General features: G+C 39.3%; 1 pseudogene across 1 annotated transcript; it reads left to right on the top strand.

Annotated features, from left to right (window-relative positions):
* The first annotated feature begins 4,165 nt into the window (after positions 1 to 4,165).
* LOC116549360 lies at positions 4,166 to 5,399 on the top strand (annotated as a pseudogene). Its single transcript, XR_004267825.1, has one exon. The product of XR_004267825.1 is annotated as an ER membrane protein complex subunit 2 pseudogene (transcript).
* The last annotated feature ends 627 nt before the right edge of the window (positions 5,400 to 6,026 follow it).

Raw genomic sequence — 6,026 nt, 5'->3', positions numbered from 1 at the left:
GGGGCTAACCACGGTTATGAAGAGGGCACACGGACATTCTGAGACGCAAAATGTATCTGGCATGAACTAACTATGAACATTTTAAGAGTAGGGCCACATAGGTAAGTGAAATCATCCCACTTGTTCCTCAGCAATAAATTTCAGAGGCTGAATTATTTTTGGCCATACCGATGGCGGAGAAGGTCCAAAGTGCTAGCTGGGTTGCTGCAGAGACCTCAGGGAACCATAAGAAAGCCAGAAATTAACATGTATATATATATATATATTTTTTTTTGCCCCATCTTAGAGTCTGTGGAATTGACTCTGGAATTGAGTTCTCGGTTCTCATAGTGCTTTAGACATAACTGGTATTTGAATAGTCCTGCTTTATAATAAATTTGTCACCTAAATTGAATTTCCATTAGTGGAAGGGATTTACTTTTTACATATTTCCTTTCTTTGATATAAAATTGTAGAGAACAATAGAAGAAAAAGCATGGGGCTATCGTCAATAAATGTGGATTTCGTTCCAGGATTTTGACCTAATTTGACCTATATTGACTATGTGCCTTTGGGTAAATTATTTTCACCCTAGGCAGTCCTTCTTATCTGAGAGAATTACTCAAAATTGACACTAGGTGGTGCTCTGCTCCCACTTGCGCTACAAAAAATTTAAGGCCTGCCTGAGGTTTTCAGTTTGTTTTACCAATTCAGCTACACGTGTTGGTCAAGATTATTGCAAAAACAAAACAACAGCAACCAAAACTGCGGTATTTCAAATATAATTTTTTTCAATAGACATGGTAAAGAAAATTATAATAGTGTGCTAATCTGTGGCTACTGATTTTTTAGGATACCTTATGTTCTTAGGTACCAAAGAAGGTGTTCTAACACATCTTAACGATATACTTCTCCCAAAGGAAAATAAATCATTATATTAAAAAGGTACCTGCACCGGTATGTTTGTCATAGCACTATTCATATTAGCCAAAATGTGAAATCAACCTCTGTCCATCCATAGATGACTGGAAAAGCAAATGTGGTACCACACAATGGAATACTACTTAGCCATAAAAAGAATACAGTCATTTCTTTTGCAGCAACATGCCTGGAACTGGAGGCTATCAGAAAGCTTCTGAGTTATTTTACTGAAGTACAGCATGTTCTCACTCGTAAGTGGGAACCAAATAATGCATACATACAGACATAGAAAGCGGAATAATAGACACTGGAGACTTGGAAGTGGGTGGGAATGAGATGAGAAATTACCTATTGGGTACAATGTACACTGTTCAGGTGATGGCTACACTGAAAACCCAGACTTCACCTCTAGGCAATATATCCATATAACAAGACAATACATGCACCCCCCCTAAATCTATAAAAATAAAAAAAAATACACTTCTTAAGAATTATAGGGGAGAAAGAGGAGGAATAGTATTAGGACAAATACCTAATGCACACAGGGCTTAAAACCTAGATGACGGGTTGATGGGTGCAGCAAACCACCATAGCACATGTATACACACCTTTGTAACAAATCTGCACATTCTGCACATGCATCCCAGAACTTAAAGTATAATTTTAAAAAGCTAAAAATAAGTGAATATAAAGTCTATCACTTTTTCCGACATGTAACAGAGTTCCTTTTTCTGTGTAACAGGATCATCAGGATCTTTTTAAAAAAAAATTAAAGTAACAATACACAAACTTTTAATTCATTAAAATCAAATTATAAACAATCCTGAGTTCTCTACAAGCCTAGATTCAAAATAGACCTTTGATGTCTTTCAAGTTTAAAGCACTGTTTTCAATTGTGACTTTTAGATTTGGAAAAGCCCCTGGCAGTTTGAGTTCAAATAAATGCTATTTGAATGCGTGGCTTTATTCTTGATTTAATTCAAAATATCTTCTATTGCTTAATAGTTCTCCTGCCAATTAGAAGAAAGATGGGTTTCTCCTGAGTGGAGGAATTGGGGTTAACAAGATAATTATTCCTGGTCTTCCAAGAGCAGGAAGGAAAATAGGGAGAATGTTTTCCACAAATCCCACTGTGTGTTGTGTGGGAAAGTTGACTGCACAAAGGGGACGCTGGCCAAGTAGTCTTGGCAAGGCTCTATTAGTGTGAAAGATTCTGAGCACAGCTTCTGGTATTTCTGGAGTGCTTTCACTCTACAAGAAGATGTACATTCAGTGACAGGCCACCTGTGGGTGGTTAGCAAGGAGAAGGGACAGTTTAGTAATAACTAAACCTTAGTATGTTTTAAAACTGTTCTCAGTGCTTTACAAGATTATTCAATTCTCACATAGGCCAACATATGAAAAATAGACCCTCTAAATTCTTTCTAAGGTCACATTAGTAAATGGTAAAGCCAAGCTTCAAACCAAAGCAAGTTAGTCCCAGAATCCATGCTTTTAATAACTAAACTACATTATCTCCCCAAATAAGAGCAAACACACAGCGATACTGTTCTAAGTGCTTTATCCATATTAACTCTTTTAATTTTCACAACATGACACAGGATTTATTCTTGTTATTTTACAGCTGAGGAAACTGAAGCACAGATTAGTTAAAAGGTTAAGATGATAATTAATATTGAGGGTGTGCTTAAAGACAAGACTGCCTCTTCTTAGAGTCTGAAGGGCACTCAGCAGGTGCAAAATTCAGCTCTGATCCCCCCACCACCTTCTCCTTTCCCTTGGGCTCCTCCCACATGGGTAGATCCTCGCTGCACAGCCTCTAAGGCTTTGGTCTAAGCATAGGGTTAACCTTTGGTTCCTGGTGCCTGCTGTCATAGTTCAGATTTAAAAAAAAAAAAAAAAGACACTACTTGGTTCATGCCTGTAATCCCAGCACTTTGGGAGGCTGAGGCGGGTGGATCACGAGGTCAAGAGATTGAGACCATCCTGGTCAACATGGTGAAACCCCTTCTCTACCAAAAATACAAAAATTAGCTGGGCTTGGTGGTACATGCCTGTAATCCCAGCTACTCAGGAGGCTGAGGCAGGAGACTTGCCTGAACCCAGGAGGCAGAGGTTGCGGTGAGTTGAGACAGCGCCATTGCACTCCAGCCTGGGTAACAAGAGGGAAACTCCGTCTCGAGAAAAAAAAAAAAAAAAAGACACTACATATAGAGGAAGAACACGACACACTTCCTCTGCACTGAGCTCTACACCTTGAGAGGTACTGCATTAGCAACAAGGTTCTGAGGCAACTTCACAGACACCTCCTGCTTCCCAGCACCAGCCTGCCCTCCATGGGTGGCGCCATCTTCCTAAGTCTTCCCTTTTAACACCACAGCCAAGAGGGCCTTGGGTCTCCTCCCCAGGTGCTTGTCCTTTACTGGTAATTAACAAAATGAATGGTCTCACTCTTCTGATGAGAACATCTGCTTCCCTACAGCAATGAAAGTTTAGGTGGTTGGCCAGGAGAGGGATACGTAGACCCAAGGATACCTTATAAGTTACTTTACCTATTAACATAAAATGAGGTCTAGTGGCTGGATGATTGTGTCATCAAGAGTGACAGAAAATCCAAAAGAAAAAGAAAGAGTGGTTCTCTTCCATTCACAGTTCTTTTGAATACAAATGTTCTTTGATTTCTTGGAACTTCAGTTTTCTTACGTGTAATATGAGATTATTGAAAAGTCCCCTAAATTCTAGCTAATTCTCAGTCTCTGAATTTTGGACTCATTTTACGAGATATTTTGAGACAATAAAAATCAGCAATAATATATGTATTTTAACTTGCAACCAAATTAATATTCCCTTTTCAAATTTGTTTTCTATTTTTCTGTGTTTACTTAGTTTTCAAGCTGAAAGAAAACAGACTATATTATGCATACAGTATTTACAACGGCACATTCAACAACTGAGTTACTTCATTTCTTCGTATTAATTGAAGAAATGATAAGAATCCCTACAGAAAGTAATGCTATGTTCATTTACTCAATTACCTTGATACGTTTCTATTGAATGCCTTCCTGAAGCCGTCCTCAAACAGTGAGGGGAGCCTCACTGTTTCTCCAAGGTATGGAAATAGGCAGCTCCGCACTGCCACATGTCTGACTAGGTTACATGCGTCCTAAACCATGTTATCCTGAGCAGCGAGCAATCCCATCTGACTGGCTGGGAATCAAGAGGTGTACTCCCTTTCTTAAGATTTTTGCCCCTTGAAATAATCTTCCGAGGTTCTGGGAAGATGGCGAAGGTCTCAGAGCTTTACGATGTCACTTGGGAAGAAATGCGAGATAAAATGAGAAAATGGAGAGAAGAAAACTCACGAAATAGTGAGCAAATTGTGGAAGTTGGAGAAGAATTAATTAATGAATATGCTTCTAAGCTTGGAGATGATATTTAGATCATATATGAACAGGTGATGATTGCTGCACTAGACTATGGTCGGGATGACTTGGCATTGTTTTGTCTTCAAGAGCTAAGAAGACAGTTCCCTGGCAGTCACAGAGTCAAGCGATTAACAGGCATGAGATTTGAAGCCATGGAAAGATATGATGATGCTATACAGCTATATGATAGGATTTTACAAGAAGATCCAACTAACACTGCTGCAAGAAAGCGTAAGATTGCCATTCGAAAAGCCCAGGGGAAAAATGTGGAGGCCATCCGGGAACTGAATGAGTATCTGGAACAATTTGTTGGAGACCAAGAAGCCTGGCATGAACTTGCAGAACTTTATATCAATGAACATGACTATGCAAAAAAAGGCTTTTGTTTAGAGGAACTAATGATGACTAATCCACACAACCACTTATACTGTCAGCAGTATGCTGAAGTTAAATATACCCAAGGTGGACTTGAAAACCTCGAACTTTCAAGAAAGTATTTTGCACAGGCATTGAAACTGAACAACAGAAATATGAGAGCTTTGTTTGGGCTTTATATGTCGGCAAGTCATATTGCTTCTAATCCAAAAGCAAGTGCAAAAACGAAAAAGGACAACATGAAATACGCTAGTTGGGCAGCTAGTCAAATAAACAGAGCTTATCAGTTTGCAGGTAGAAGTAAGAAGGAAACCAAATATTCTCTTAAGGCAGTCGAAGACATGTTGGAAACATTACAGATCACCCAGTCTTAAGGTTTCAAAAACTCTGACATTAGATTTCAAAACTGCACAATTGAACTTATTGGCCTGTAACTTACTTACTAAATGCCCAGTGCTATTTATATGCTACAGTAATTTTCTGTTAAGAAGGCAGTTGTAAAGAATGTGTTTATATAAACCTAAAAATGCCTTTTACTGCCAAGTGGGAAGATGGGGGAAATCCATGGAATAGAGATTTAAGACTTACTGATTGCACATCAGTCTCTTCATATCACACAAACACACACACACACACACACACACACATATATATAAACCTAATGTAGAATAACCTTGTTAAATAAACCGTGATGATTTATTAAAAATAATAATAATAATAATCTTCCTTTTTCTTCTCACACCAAATCTCTATTCTTAGATGCTTCCGGAGCTTCCATATTTGAGTTTTTCTAGCAGTAATGGCCAGAGAGAAAGGAGAGGAAGGGAACCCACCAGTGGCTGTCTTTCTGCTGCCTGAGTACAGGTATGTACAACGATGACCGGGGACATGGTACGTGGAAACACATGATGAGAGTGAGCCATGCCAAGTGGGGGCCTGAGTGAGGGCCACTTCCGGGTGTGGTCACAGAGGGAAGATGACTTTGCGTTTTAAAGACAGAGAGACCGGCAGGAAAAGGGAGAGTACTTCACATGAGGAGATGCTGAGAGAAGGCAGAAGTGCACGCAGGTATTTCAGGAGAAGCAGTCTGGGGTGGTTGGAACTGAGGCACGGAGAGAAGTGGTGAGAGATAAGAAAAACAGGATTGAAAATGAGGCTCAGAGCAGATTCTAGAGACCCAGGAATGGCAGTCTAAGGCCACTCCTGCAGGCAACAGGGAAGAGGGAAGACTTTTTTTTTTTTTTTTTTTTTGAGTAGTAAACAAATGGGGCGAATGCTACCAAACCTTAGTATTTTTCTTAAGTTATATAAAAGAAATTATTTTCT

Source organism: Sapajus apella, unplaced genomic scaffold (genome assembly GCF_009761245.1).
Source record: "Sapajus apella isolate SASKATOON/1434 unplaced genomic scaffold, GSC_monkey_1.0 scaffold6, whole genome shotgun sequence".
NCBI classification, from domain to species: domain Eukaryota; kingdom Metazoa; phylum Chordata; class Mammalia; order Primates; family Cebidae; genus Sapajus; species Sapajus apella.
This window is presented reverse-complemented; position numbering and strand designations above follow the sequence as displayed.